The 12,211-nt window shown below is 36.6% G+C and overlaps 1 protein-coding gene across 8 annotated transcripts in view; it reads left to right on the top strand.

Moving 5' to 3' along the window:
* Positions 1-12,211, top strand: part of STK3 (serine/threonine kinase 3) — a 375,543-nt gene that overhangs the window by 183,838 nt on the left and 179,494 nt on the right. The gene's annotated exons all lie outside the window — the stretch shown is intronic.

Here is a 12,211-nt window from a genome sequence, read left to right as displayed (position 1 = left end):
GTTTCAGGCTTTGTGATGATACGGTTTTTAGATTTCTTTATGTGAATCTCAATTCTTTATAGATAAGAACATCTGTCTTTGTGAACTATTGCCCTCTAGTGGCTGGATTCACCTTAAGAAGAAAAGATAGAAGAATGAAGAGAGGAGAGGGGATAGAAAGGGGAGAGGAGAAAAAGAGAGAGAGAGAGAGAGAGGACCGAGAGAGCGAGCACAGAGAAGAAAAGATGGCATCAGGGTGACTAGAGAAACGCATGAAGTAAATAGATGGGAGAAAAGAGAATGTAGTATTTTGGAACATCTGAAGAAGAATAAATTGGAATTTTTTCTGATAATACAGTACTATTGTGGATTGATATTCAGTAATATAAGTAACAGTGTAACTATACTAAAAATATTTAACTATCTGCCTGCCACTTTAAAGAGAATTCTGAGTAATAAAATTGTGTATAATATGTATCATCTTCCTTGTATATATAAATTACTTTTTCTAAAGTGAAAAATAAAAATGACATAAATTGTTTGTAAAATAATATGAAAAATCACAAGGTCATCATAAAGCCAGCAACATAAATTCTCATTTCTTCTCTGATTATTAGTTGCCTTTGGTATTTTGGTTATAATATTTTTAGGGTGATCCTCAGGCTTGGTGTATTTGAATTTGAGTTAGTGACGTTAATTGGATTATTCAAGGCACCTTAACCCAGTGCCAGAGCTGGGATTGAACCTAGGACTTAGATTATTACTCTTCTGCTTTTCCTTGTATAGATTTTATTTTTCCAACCACGTAGATGAACATATTAAATGTGACCCCGAGGTAGTCTCTCATATAGATAGTAAAGAATTGTAGTATGTGGTTCCTGACTTCCAGGATCTTAAAATACCACTTGACAATTTGAACTAACACAAATGAAATTGTAAACATATACCTGAAAGCAGTATTCTTCTTTAAAATTCTATCAACTATCATCTATCTCACTTTTCTCTTTTTTTTTTTAAAGATTTTATTTATTTATTCATGAGAGACACGGGGGGTGGGGGGAGAGAGAGAGAGAGAGAGAGAGAGAGGCAGAGACACAGGCAGAGGGAAAAGCAGGCTCCATGGAGGGAGCCTGACGTGGAATTCAATCCCGGGTCTCCAGGATCAAGGCCCTGGGCTGAAGGTGGTGCTAAACCGCTGAGCCACCTGGGCTGCCCCTCACTTTTTTCTACCAGTCTAAATCATACCCATTCAAGTGTCAGGTCAGATATTATTTCGATGTACAGCTTTCCTTGGTAGCCACTACTGAAATAAATTTCTTTTTTAAAGATTTTATTTACTTATTTAGAGAGCGAGAGGGGGAAGGGACAGAAGTAAATGGAGAGAAGCTTAAGCTGACTGTGCTCTGAGCACAGAGCCCAAAGTGGAGCTCATTCTTTAGACACTGAGATCATAACCTGAACTGAAATTAAGAGCTGAATGCTTAACCTACTGAGCCACCCAGGTGCCCCTAAGTAAATTTCTTTCTTTCCTCACAACTTTGTATATAGGCAGTTCTTAGTGCCTGTAGTTCTTTGGACAGTTAATCAAATGTCTTGTGCATTTCTAAACATAGTTAAGGTTTTAAGTTGCTATTTTTTTTTTTAAAGATTTTATTTATTTATGAGAGAGAGAGAGAGAGAGAGAGGGGCAGAGACACAGGCAGAGGGCGAAGCAGGCTCCATGTAGGGAGCCCGACGCGGGACTTGATCCTGGGTCTCCAGGATCAGGCCCTGGACTGCAGGCGGCGCTAAACCGCTGTGCCACCGGGGCTGCCCTTAAGTTGCTATTTAAATTATGTTATCGTTACTTAACCTTTCTTATGTTTGTGAACTGCTTTATACAAAATCAAGTATGAGCTGCAAGTATTGGGAAATTGTTAAGATTATATGACAGGTAGAAGTTTTACAAAATTTGAATTTTCACTTGAAAGCTCACATTTTATCATTGGCAACAATTATGATAGTTTTCCTTGAAATGACATATTCACTTGGTTCATTTTTGAGAGAATGTCAATCAAATAAATGCCCAAGTGTGAACAACTATAGTCTCTTCTGTCAGTTATTCCTTCAGGTAAGAATGGTGTTCCTTGAAAAAGAGTTGCAGCTTGCTTAGCTGCAGCTAAGTGGTTTTTCTTAAGATAATCCTTCTTCTTCTGTATGCAGGGCAAGTGCTTTGTGTGTATTTCTCATTTTGTCAAAGAGAATATTAAAAAGATAAGCATTCAAGAGTAGAATTTTAATACAATTAATAATATTTTCTGCTTCACCAAGGTTTAGATTAGTTTGGCGGGAGATTGGGTGGGAGGATAAAAGAAAGAGCTGGCCAAGAGAGAAAAAAGATTTTTGAGGACTCAGCTAAAGTTGGAAAGTGAGAATTGTGTTGTCACCCAGTGCAATTCTTTGCTCTACCAGTGCTTGGCAATGGAGTGTAGTACATTACAGCCTCGATCTCAGGTTTGGGTTTACTTGGAACGACAGAGCTACAGGGCATGTAAGGATGCTGTTGAGAGATTGTTCAGGTGGTTACCAAGGAGATATAGCCTGGAAAGAATGGAGATGGTATAAGGAAATGGAGGGATCAGGGAGCTAGACAGTGTTCTTCACTCTTACTCCATGCAGTTACTTGGAGAGTTTTGAAAAAATTCTGGTGCCAGAGCCATACCCCAAACCAATCATTTCAGAATCCCAATCTTTTTAGCGAGGTCACAGAGCCAGTGAAGTTGTAGTTAAGGTATGAGAGAGCTGGTAGTATATAAAACTCTGATTAGTGAGTGAAATAGTGAAGTTTTATTTTTTAATTAAATAATTTTCTTACTTTAACCACTCTGTCAAATAAATATTTCAATCTCCATTTTAATGAGGGTTGGGTGAAATGGATATTTAAAGAATTATGTTTTTTTGTTAGGATGACACAACTTGTAAGTGGCAGAACTGAGATACGAACTAGTGCTGGTCCATTTCTTGCCTTGACCAAAAAGAAATGCCTTTTGTTAATATGTCAACTGTATGCAAATGAAGGCATGGCTAGCAAAAATAAAAATCTGCAAACATTCTAATCTCATAATTATTAATTTAAAATATGAACCTTCTAAGTTTTCCAGTGGGAAGAAATATAGATGATTTTTTTTTTTTAAGTGAGAGAGCATGCACACAAGCTTGAGTTGGCAGGGGAAAGGGGCAGAGGGAGATGGAGAGAGAGAGCCTTAGTGGACTCCATACCCAGCATGGAGCCCAGTGCAGGGCTCGAGCTCACAACTCTTGAGATCATAACCTGAGCCAAAATCAAAAGTTGGATGCTTAACTGGCTGAACCACCCAGACACCCCAATATGGTTGAATTTTTTTATATTTCACATCCTTTTTTTTTTTTTGGTACCAATGTAGTTTATGAGATAACCAATTGTCTACAAAGTTGTCACAGTGGAATGAAGTTAGGAGTGATGGAAAGACCACTACAAAAGATGGAGGCAAAGAATGCTAGTTCTTTTAAGTAAAGGATATTATATAATTTACTGCATATAGCTGGCTATCTGGAACAGGAGGCTAAGTTAGGATATGGTGGGTCAGCTTCCCTAGCTTTTGAAATTCTCTTTGGCCTAGTCCTCTGAAATTCTCTTTGGCCATTGTTATAAGATTGTAGCTCTTCTCACTATGCCTGACTTCTAGATGTATGTAATAGGAACAGCCCCAGAACAACAAAGTTGACTCCTAAGCTGAGGGAACTGGGGTTGGTTCCTAGTTATATTCTCAGATATACCATTCTTCTAGTATGCCCAGGCTCCAGGCCTGCTCCAGACCTATGCTTGCTTAGGCCAGCAAGAATCAGGGTGAAGAAGAGAGGCATCAGGCTTGGATAATTTAGAATGGAATTGTTCCTACCTAAATAGTCACAAATTAATGTTGTGGTTTTCACTGATAAAGCTTTTTGTGGGGCATATTTCGAGTGTCATAGCCCGAGGGATATGAATAACCTAAAGATGGCCCTAGATTAGAAAATGAAAGTGATTAAATTGGAACTTGACCCTGAAATGAAAATGGGTCTTTTGAAAGTGTTAAGGGAGAGGTCATTTGGTTTAGTTTTTCATTTGTCAAAGATTGATACTTACTTCAATCATTCCTCAGAGTAAGAGGTATTTGGAATATAGATATTCAAGGAGGAATTTCCTAATAAGAGCTTTTTAAAAAAATGAATTTGTGTAATGGCAAGCAATAAACTAAATTTTATAGTTTTTATACAGTTTTATCTGTTTCTCTTTTTTTTAAAAGAGAAATTGTAGTGTATGCAAGCTATATCTTTGCTGTGGTGAGAGTAATTACCTGTCTAGTAAAAGGCAGTGATGAAATGCATATTAAAACATGTAAAGCTTTGTAAACAGGAGAGAAATGAAAGTGCTTATAAATTTACATACAACTAATAGATCAAAATAGATTAAGGAGTAACAACAAATAGATTAAGGAATAATGACAAATGGAAGTAAATCTCAAGATGTTGAAATAAGTTTTATCAAAATCCAATTTATTTTAAAAAGTTAAATATGAAGATAATTAATTTTGGTCAGTTAAATAAATAAAGGATTTAAAAACCAAATTTTGAATTCAGTTAACCACATATTTTTTTGGAAATTTGCCCTTTCTCAGCTCTATAGGAAATAAAATTACCACAAAAATCAGGAAATGCGTAAATAGTATCATTTTTCTAAATATTTATCAGTGTACCCTGCCACTAAACCCAGGCACTTTCTTAGACATCACTAAGACCCTATTGATTTTATGAAATACAGTTTCTGTTTTATTTTCTTTTGTTTAACAAGCTTTATGTTTGATTGCATGTTGCCTGGTGTGGTGAAAGGGGGTAAGGGCAGAGTGTTTGGGTCAGACTTAGAACTGTTGGAGACGGCAGGTACTGTGATTGATGATTGCTTGCATCAAGAAAGAAAAGTGAGACTAAGAATATTATTTTTGCACAACATAATATTAATGTTTATTGTCTTTTAAAAATAAGATGTAGAAATATATTGTATATTTTAGGAAGATTTATGTCAAATGTGACTTGAGACGATTGGAGGCATATAAATGGTAATTTTCTGGAAATTCAACTTATATACAGTTTGATAATCTCTGTTTAAGAATAAATTAGGAGTTACTTTACACTAAAAAAAAAAAAATCTCTGTCTGTCTCTCTCTGTATATATCCTCACATCACTTATGAAGAAAAGAACCCTGTAGATATTTTCAATATGGAAAATATATTTTTGATGAATGTTTTTGAAAATGATGTTATCTTTCTTTTGTCAAGAACTTTTTCTTTAACCTTGCTGTTTTTTTCCAGCTAGCCTCTTCACCCTCACATCTTTTGGGGAAACAGTACATTTTAATAAGTGAAATAAATGCTCCAGTACATGCAGAGTAAACATGGGCATTAGGAAAAAAAAAAATCAATCCTTTTACTGCATATTAAAAAAAAAATAAAACACACAGTAGCTTTTCCCTATCTTAAATCACATGGTGCTACTCCTTTCACAACCAAGTGTACTCCTAATCTAATAAGATTTCTTTAATAAAAAAGAATAAGGCATAAAAAGAATGCATTATATCCATGTCTAAGTAAAAACTGAGTTATCCATTTTTTTATTAAATAAAACTGAATCAATGACCTCCTTCATGCCCAATTAATGATAGAATTTGTTTGAGAAATTCTGAATGATTAGACTTGAGTAGGGGTGGTAATTGAGAAACGCTGCATGCAGCATATTTACACATCTTCCAGCTCCATGTCTCTTCCATGTATGACTTTGTAGACACCTGGCCCATCTTAGTGTGTGTGCATGCACTGCCTCTTGGAAGATTCCTATCAGGCAGTTAACATGTGGGGCAAAAGACAAGTGTCTTTATTTTGTCTGAGAGTGGATGAGGGAATATGTGGGTACTAATTCATAGAATTATTATTTACTTGTAGGAACATCCTGGATGAAAGCCTCTCTCTGAAAGCCTGAGATAGCAGGGTATAGCCTTTCTCTATGGTCTGACCCTGGGGATGTGCTGGCCTAGATTCCCCATTCACTGAGCCAGGAGCCTTCAGGCAAACATCTCTTCTGCCTGCCCAGCATTGAGGGGGTGGCTTCAGCACTTTGCCCTCAGTATTTGCGTTCATGGACATCATGTGGCCAGGGGCTACTATGGCTTAGTGGTGAGGCCCAGGTATCCTTATTTTCTCGGTTTTCATAGCTAAATTTTGGATTGAATGACATCTTCTATAGTTATAAGGCCTACTTCCTTACTTTTTATTTTATCTTTTTACCCCCATAATAGATTCTTAGGAATGTCTTAACAAATTACTACAAATTTGGTAGCTTTAAGCAACAGAAATTTATTCTCTCACAATTCTGGAGACCAGAAGTCTGAAATCAAGGTGTTGACAGGGTTGCATTCCCTCCAGAGGCTCTAATGGAGAATCCGTTCTTTGCCTCTTCCAGCTTTTGGTGGCTGCTGGCAATCCGTGACATTCCTTGGATTGTAGCTGCATTATTCCATCTCTGTCTATGTCTTCACATTACCTTCTCTTCAAATTTCCCTCTGCCTTTCTTGTAAAAGGACGCTTGTCATTGGTTTTAGGGACCACATGGGTAATTCAGGGTGATATCCTCCTTTCAAGACCCTTGACTTAATTACATGAGCAAAGGCCTTTTTTCCCCCATATGAGGTCACATTCAGAGTTCTTGGGATTAGGACATGGATACACCTTTTAGGGGGCTACCGTTCAGTTATTATACCTTCCATAATCTATTTTCCCCTTTTAAATTATAGACAGTTTAAGATTAATAGTGACAAGCATATCTGTTCTCATTTTTTTATTGTGGTAAAAAATGCAGAGCATAAAATTTATTATTTTAAACCATTTTTAAGTATATAATTCAGTGGCATTAAGTACACTCACATTGTGCAACCATCATAGTATCCATTTCCAGAAAATTTTATTTTTATCATCCCAAACTGAAACTCTTTGCCCATTAAACAATAATTCTTCATTATCTCCTCCTCACATTTCATAACCACCGTTCTACTTTTGGTCTCTGAGTTTGACTATCCTGAGCACCTTGTATGGGTGGAATCATACAATATTTGTCCTTCTGTGTTTCACTTCTTTTACTTAGCATAAGTAAAATTTTAGATTTTAAAGATTCATTTATGTTGTACCATATGTCAGAATTTCCTTTCTTTTAAAGCTGAATAATATTATATTGTATGTATATATCACACTTTGTTTATTCATCCATTGACTGACACTTGGGTTGCTTCTCCATTTTGGCTACTGTGAACATGGATACACATTTATTTCTTTGAGACTCTGCTTTTTTGTTTTTTTTTTTTTGAAATATTTTAAAAAATTTATTCTAGAGAGAGAATGTGTGTAGAGGGAGAGGGATAAGCAGACTCTATCCTCAGCTCAGAACTCGACACGGGGCTTGATCTCAGGACCCTGAGATCATCACTTGAGCTGAAACCAAGAGTCAGACATTTAACTGACTGAATTACCCAAGTGCCCCAAAACTGCTTTTAATTCTTATGGATATATACCCAGAACTGGGACTGCTGGATCATATTATTTACATATAATTTGGGGGGGGACCTCTGTACTGTTTTTTTCACAATAGCTGTACCATTTTACATTCCCATCAGTGACGCACATAGTTCCAGATTCTTTTTTCTTTTAAAGATCTTATTTATTTATTCATGAGAGACACACACACACAGAGGCAGAGACACAGGCAGAGGGAGAAGCAGGCTCCCTGCAAGGAGCCCATTGTGGGACTCCATCCCAGGACCCTGGGATCACACCCTGAGCCAAAGGCAGATGCTTAATTGCTGAGCCACCCAGGCATTCCCATGGTTCCAGTTTCTCCTCATTTTTTCCAACATTTGTTTTCTGTCCTTTTGATAATAGTCATCCTGATGGGTGTGAATGGGTAGTATGTCATTGTAGTTTTGATTTGCATTTCCCACACTAGTGATGTTGAGCATCTTTTCATTGGTATATATTTTATTGACTTTTCTCTAGTATTTGCTTTTTTTCTATTTTTTGACTGAGATCCGTCTTTGACTTTTTACTGCCTCTGTTTATTATCCTTCCAGCTGTCCCTCATCATTCTTTGCACCCCAAGTCTAATACTCTAAGTCCTTTTGTAATTCTTCCTTTATCATCAGTCCATTGGGAGGTCTTTGAGTCAAAATGGTTTTCAATTCCTGTTTATATGAAAATGACTTACTAGTCTATAAGTAGAGGATTCTTTATTTGTATTTACTTACATATATTACTGTTTGCAGTAAGTATATTCTGAAGAAGGTGTAAATATTTAATAGGTGCAAATCAGCATTTAAAATTCTCTGGGTTTTTTAAAAATAGTTTTTAATGATTCCTCTAGTAATGAAAATAGCACTTTTCAAATTTATCTGCCCTGTAGTTGCATATATTTTTATGGTGGGATGTACTCATTTTAGCAGTAATCAAAATTTAATCATTAATATTAAAATATTTTTTATTTGATATTAATGTTAAAATATGAGAGATGCATGTTCTAATGTGGAGACAGGGAGTTCAACTTTTGGATCAGTTGGAGAGTCTGTCTGCTATACTACATTGCTTATTTTGTATCAGAGAAACTAAATGTCATCTAAGTATGGGTATTTGATTTTTGAAAAAAAGTACCCTGGAATTTTTGTTCTGTATTCTTTTTTTTTTTTTTTAAAGATTTCATTTATTTATTCATAGACACAGAGAGAGAGGCAGAGACACAGTCAGAGGGAGAAGCAGGCTCCATGCAGGGAGCCCGACATGGGACTCAACCCCGGGTCCCCAGGATCACACCCCAGGCTGCAGACGGCGCCAAACCGCTGCGCCACTGGGGCTGCCCTGTTCTGTATTCTTTTATTTCTATTTCCTTTTCCTTAATCTCCTACTTCAGATATTTAGTGCACATTTATCATTTACTGGTTGGACTTTTAGGATGTAGTAGTAAGCAGAACAGGCATGTTTCCTATTCTCTTGGCACTTCTGGTCCAGTGGAACTAGAATTCTACTGTTGGAATTATTTAGCTTTCTGGAGTGGGGGGAGGAAAGGGGGAGTAGATAAATATATTCAGTTGTTTATTTATTTTAAAGATTTTATTTATTCATGAGAGAGGCAGAGACATAGGCAGAGGGAGAAGCAGGCTTTCTGTGGGGGAAGCTTGATGCAGATGATCCCAGGGTCCTGAGCCAAAGGCAGATGCTCAACCACTTAGCCACCCCCATGCCCCTATTCAGTTGTTTAGAGTATAAGATTATATACGGTACAACTTTATTCACTTAAATATATGTATATTACAAATTATATAGGATCATATGACTATAAATAGGAATTTTATTGTTTCTCATTACATACATCGCTTGCTTTTCTCCTTTGGATTTATCCTCATCTTCCTTTTTTTCTTACTGTTGCCTTTATTTCCTTTGACTCTTCTCCCCCTAACAGTACATGCATACAAATGCTCACACAATCTCCACCCCCCAACTTAGCTTTGCTTTTCCCTATGCTTGCTTTTCACTTTGCCTTTCTTCCTCCGTCTGTTCCCCCTACATTTTGCTACCTGGTTGATACTTTATTCTGTTAACCATACTTTCAGATCAGAAATAGCCAAGGATCTGGAGGAGTGGGGCAAATTGGATCATTGGAGGATTTCAGTACTACTTCCAGGACATATGGTTTCTCACTCTATTTGAAAGTTAGAATTTTCTGCCCTGTGGTCCTATACATGTGGGAGTACCAGGCATTCCAGTCCCTAAATTGGGGATTAAGGTTTATTACAGTGACACTTTCAATATATTTTTGTCCAGTCAGAGTTGTTATTCTTGAAGAGACGAACAAGCAAGGAGAACAGCATAAACAGGTCTCAGTTTCTCATGGTTGGGCCTGCTGGGATCACCTCTAAGGGTTTCACAGGTAAGACAAATTCCCCACTGTTAATTTATATTCATATCTTGGTGTTGGGATGCCTGGATGGCTTAGTAACCATTCATGAACATCTACCTTTGCTCAAGGCATTGATCCTGGAGTCCTGGGATTGAGTCCCGCATCAGGCTCCCTGCATGGAGCCTGCTTCTTCCTCTGCCTATGTCTCTGCCTCTCTCTCTCTCTCTCTCTCTCTGTCTCTCGTGAATTAATAAATAAAATCTTTAAAAAAAACCCCAAAACAAATCTTGCTGTTGGTGTTGTGTTGCTAAGTACTCTATAAACTCAAAGAGTTCGGTAACTGTTGAGGAAGCAGTCATCATTACATGAATATGAACTGTAGTTTTGGGGACACATTTATATTAAGCATTGCTTAGAAGAGGAATCATTGAGAAAGAATTACACTGGAGGGGTGCCTGAGTGACTTAGTAGGTGAGCATCTGCCTTCAGCTCAGGTTGTGATCCCAGGGTCTTGGGATCAAGTCCCAAATCAGGCTCCCTGCAGGGAGCCTGCTTCTCCCTCTGCCTGTCTCTGCCTCTCCATGTCTCTCATGAACAAATAAATAAAATCTTAAAAAAAAAAGGAATTATATTGGAAAGAATTATTGAGACAAAATTATGTGAGAATTCATCCTTTTAAGATTTTAATGTAGGATACTGACAAAGACCATATTTCTCCATATTTGTATAGGAGTGTTTACAGTACACAATTTAAATTGATTTATTAATAATTTAAAGATGGCATTTACATTTGACACTTTTTTATTGTGATCCAGAGTATAAAATGTATTTTGCATATGGATAGATAAGTACTGGTTTATGTACAATTTGTTTCAGTTGTATGAGTGTTCTCTTCTACTTCCTCCTTTCATTTAAAAAAAAAATAGGTAGTCCAAATTCATTACATTGATTTTATGACCCAGAATTGGATTGTAACTTGTATTTATAGAGCAAGAATCACTGTACCAGGTTTTGGAAATACGAATTCTTCCAATGTCATAGTGTTTCTAGGGCTGCCATGTAGTAGTGGGTATGACCTGGTGTTTGAGATTCATGAGTCCTGATCAGTTTTGTTATCTGATTAGTTGTAATGGACTCTCATCTGTCTACCTCACAGAGTTATTGTGAAGATCAGATAAGATAATGTAAATGAATGATACATATAAAATATTAAATACTGTAGAAATATTAGGTAACATTATTAATTTAATTTTCAAGTCTCACATTGAGACTGTTAAGTTCAAGTTGTTGTAAAAGGTGCTATTTAATAATGTTTACCATTGTCATTTAAGGAGCTTTTTAGCTATGGAAAGTATTAGACAGTTACTTTATCATCACCTGGCTTTATTTTAAGGTATTTAGTAGGGTTGGAGGTATTGGGGGTCTTACATAGTACCCAGAGGAGTTTATTGCCACCAGGGTAGGTTGCAGAAAGCTTTTAACCCTTGCTGAGATGACTTTGCAGTCTCTACTAGAAACCATATAGATCTAACAAGCCCATGAGGGCAGAGGTACTCGTGGATGCTCTTTTCTAACCCCAGGGTAGATTGATTTTTTTTTTTTAACCTAATTTTCACTATCTACTAGCTCAATCATGGAAACCATGATTCATAAGAGCATAGAAAGAGCTTTTTTCCTGGGGTAGAGAGCTCATAGTATCAGTGGACACTCTGAAGTTGAACTTAAATATTGGTGTTTGTGCAAATGTGCATTTTTCTGTTGCGAGTTCATGATTTTCAGGTGACCCAAAAAGATTCAGAATTGTGGCTCTCAATAGTAATATCAAGATCCCTCAAGTGAGTTTCTTGTTATATTGTATATTTAGGATATGATTTTGTTTACTGTTTATCACAACATGTCACTGTTCTGTATTTTAATCTGGAACCAGTAAACAGACCTGTGTATGATTCTTCCCCCACTATACTCTTTTATTTCTAGAAAGGTTAGTTTTAGGTATGTCTAGTTACTGTCCAAATTTCCTCATCACTGACTAAAAAAATCTTTTATTTCACTGAATTCTCGTACCACCTTTTCTATGACCTTTTTATGCTACTTTTTAGCTTACTATGTATTGTCATAGTTACTATGTAATTCTTTTATTCCCCATACTAGGTCTCAGTTTTCTTTTTTAAAAGATTTTATTTATTTATTCATGAGAGACAGGGAGAGAGAGAGAGGCAGAGACACAGGCAGAGGGAGAAGCAGGCT

Source organism: Canis lupus, chromosome 14, assembly GCF_048164855.1.
Source record: "Canis lupus baileyi chromosome 14, mCanLup2.hap1, whole genome shotgun sequence".
NCBI lineage: Eukaryota > Metazoa > Chordata > Mammalia > Carnivora > Canidae > Canis > Canis lupus.
This window is presented reverse-complemented; position numbering and strand designations above follow the sequence as displayed.